At 38.7% G+C, this 3,131-nt stretch overlaps 1 pseudogene; it reads right to left on the bottom strand.

The window, feature by feature from the left end:
- Positions 1-184: 184 nt before the first annotated feature.
- Positions 185-1,010, bottom strand: LOC118996722 (receptor expression-enhancing protein 3-like; annotated as a pseudogene).
- Between the last annotated feature and the right edge of the window lie 2,121 nt (positions 1,011-3,131).

The following is a 3,131-nucleotide window of genomic DNA, read 5'->3' as shown; positions in this document are numbered from 1 at the left end:
TAAAGGTGGGGAATGGTGGGGGAGGGGTGTGCAGGATGGAGGGGAATGAAGAGGGGAATTAGAACAACTGTAATGGCATAATCAATAAAATATATAAAAATTTAAAAAAGAAATTAAAAAGTACTTAAATTAATTAAAATAAACCCTATTGCTGCCATAATTTAAAGAATTATTTTACTGCACAAATCCTGAATGTATGATTTTAGAAAAAAATGTTGGTGCATTAGTATAATTTGTCTTGGGATACTTGAAGTGTACATGACTAAAAATACACCTGTGGTCTTTTCTTCACTCTCTATTTTAGTGACTCATACCACACCTCTTTGTGGCCTTTCCCAGTTTTCATGGATTTTATGCTTCATCATCTTCAAAGTCCTTTGTGTGTTAACATCGCATCATCTGAATATGGCCCCCTCGCTGCTTCATCTGTTTTCTCATCTCTGTCTTTCAGTGCAGTTCCATAATCTGCACTGGTGTGATTAGGTGGTGCATACTGAGACTCTGTAAGCACTTGGTAGTTACCCCTTGGCTCTTCACTGCTGCACTATCAGCAGCAGTAGCTGCTACGTTCGAACCTTGCTGCCCAAAGTTTACCATCATCTCGTAGCCTCACTCCTTTGCCTATACAATATAATCATCAAGCTTTCTTTTCTTTCAAGAAAGAAGTAGATGAAGCAGTTTTTTATATATTAAACTTGTTCCTATGCTATAGGGAGAGAGCAGCCATATGACACAACCAATCTTTTTAAGATTAAGTTCACAGTACAGGGGAAACCAAGCAACTGGTTGATCTGCTACTGTTTCAATCACAGTATAGAGAGCAAAAACAATCCAATACATCATCCATCGAACATATGCCTTCACGTTTTTGGTTTTCACAGTTTTGTATGAATAATCTGCAGGATACAGCATTCAGAACAGCAACACCACAGCTCTGGAGATCATCCAAAACACCATCTTCCTGGAGGCTTGGACTCCACCTCCAGGGTGGGTGGATGGGAGCAGGGCAGACCAGGCCAACAATGGCAGGCTATTGATTGATTGCCTCACACTCCCCCAACCAGGGGCCAGGCCTGTATCCCATGCATGTGCCCTGACTGGGAATCGAACATGTGACTTTTGGGTTCACAGGCCAGCACTCAACCCAATAAACTACACCAGCCAGAGTGCCATCTTATTTATCTTGCAGAACTGGATAGTCTATAAAACTGGGAGACCAGGAGTCAATATTTCCTTTCCCTTTACCTTTCTGTAATGACTGTTCCTTCCTGTCTTACAGTTGTTGGGAATGGAATGACTTTATAGTCATAGATGACATCTAACCAACCTATACATGGTCTGTTTATTGATTGATTGATCCCTTTCTGGTGTGGTTCAATGGATTGAGCACTAACCTGCAAACCAAAGGGTCATGGGTTTGATCCCCAGTAGGGGGTGCACAAGAGTCAACCACACACTGATGTTTCTCTCCCTCTCTTTCTCCCTCCCTTCCCCTCTCTCTAAAAGTAAGTAAATAAAATCTTTAAAAAACGGATTGAATTTTGCTTACAAAGACCAACTATAGTTAATATTCTGTAACATTTAACTGTGATGTGAGCTTTTAGGGTTTAGCAACCTATACTTTTCAGAATAGCTTAGTTACAGATTCCCTTAGGAAAAAAAATTTGTCTGACCTGATTACTATATGAGATTGAATTTGCGCCTGAATAATACTCTTACACATTTAAATCAGAAAACTTAGATGACCTCTTTGTTCCTCTCAGCCATGAAATTATATTTATTTTAGGCAGAGTTGAAATTATTTCATAGAATCTATTTTCTGTCTCTAATTGATTTATCCTGGAGTAAATAAACCAAGCACTTTGTGACAGAGGCCTCGAACTATGTTCTAAAACAACATTCATCTATTGCATCCCTACTAAGTTCTAGGAACTGTGCTAGGCACTCTAATCCTCATGTCACCCTGCACATGACATTGAGGTTGTTCTTGTTTTACATACAAGCACAGACATCAGCCTCAGAGATGTTAATTAATTTAAGTAGAGGGTACAGGTGGTGACAAAAGATAAGAACAAAAATAAAGTTTTCCTTGTTTCCATTTCCTACTGAAAATGGAAAAAAGGAGTTTATTTTCCCTTTTTCATGCATCAAGACCTAACCTTAACCTTAAAGTAATTATTCCTGTTGACCATCTCTTTCCTGAGTCAGACAGGCTGAGCTTTCTGAGCTACTTAGCAGGACAGTTTTCTAGCATAAGCATTGCACTGGGGTTACAGGGTATCAGCTCTTTCTCTCTCTGGGTTGAAAAAGCTGGTTAAAGTTTTGTTTGTTTTTTCATTTGAGTACATTGGGCTTCTATTCTGCCCAGTAGAAATAGGAAGTAATTATAAATATCAGGAGAAGATGATCATATCGATCTTTTTTTGTTCTGAGTGAATGAAGGTTCTTTGTCCCAGAAGCTGTAACATACATTTGTGTGGAGATTGAATTTAAGACATGGGATAAGGAAGAAACAGCCATTGTTATATGGTCTGATGGGAGAAATATTAGATGAATACAGACATAATTATTGAGGGTTAACCATGTTCTCCAGAAACTTTTTTTTATGATTGTTGCCTACCAAATTTGTGTACTCACTTTATGTACTTATATCATGGAATTCTGATAGCAAACCTGTGAAGTCAGTCTTATTGTCATTTTATAGATGAGCCATTTGTGGCCCAGAATGATTAAGTAATTTGTGGAAGGTCACACAAGTCGTTAGTAGCAGATGCAAGAATTGATCCAAGATCTTTTTGACTCCAGAGTTCTTTCAACCACTCTGCTTCCAAGTGACTTAGCTTGGTCAGACAGTTGCTATTTCCTTCTAATATCCAGTGTTCTAATCACCCTGGTACTAGTAATGCAGCAACATGTGAAGTGTATTGGTTCAATAGGAAGGAAAGGGTTTAAGGGCCAGAAAATAGCACCTAAGACTGGGCTTGTAAAGTAAAGATACAGGCCTCTTCTGAAACAATGAGTTTGCAATAGCATACTTTACCATAAACATCTCAGCAGGTAAAAGTCACTGGTATTTAGACTTGAGAATGTGAATATGGGGAAATGCTGTTGCTATTGCTCCTGAGACTTTA

Source organism: Sturnira hondurensis, unplaced genomic scaffold, assembly GCF_014824575.4.
Source record: "Sturnira hondurensis isolate 20B ecotype Veracruz unplaced genomic scaffold, ASM1482457v3 Scaffold0011568, whole genome shotgun sequence".
In the NCBI taxonomy this organism is placed as follows: domain Eukaryota; kingdom Metazoa; phylum Chordata; class Mammalia; order Chiroptera; family Phyllostomidae; genus Sturnira; species Sturnira hondurensis.
The sequence above is the reverse complement of the archived record's forward strand: the minus strand, read 5'-3'. Positions and strand labels throughout refer to the sequence as shown.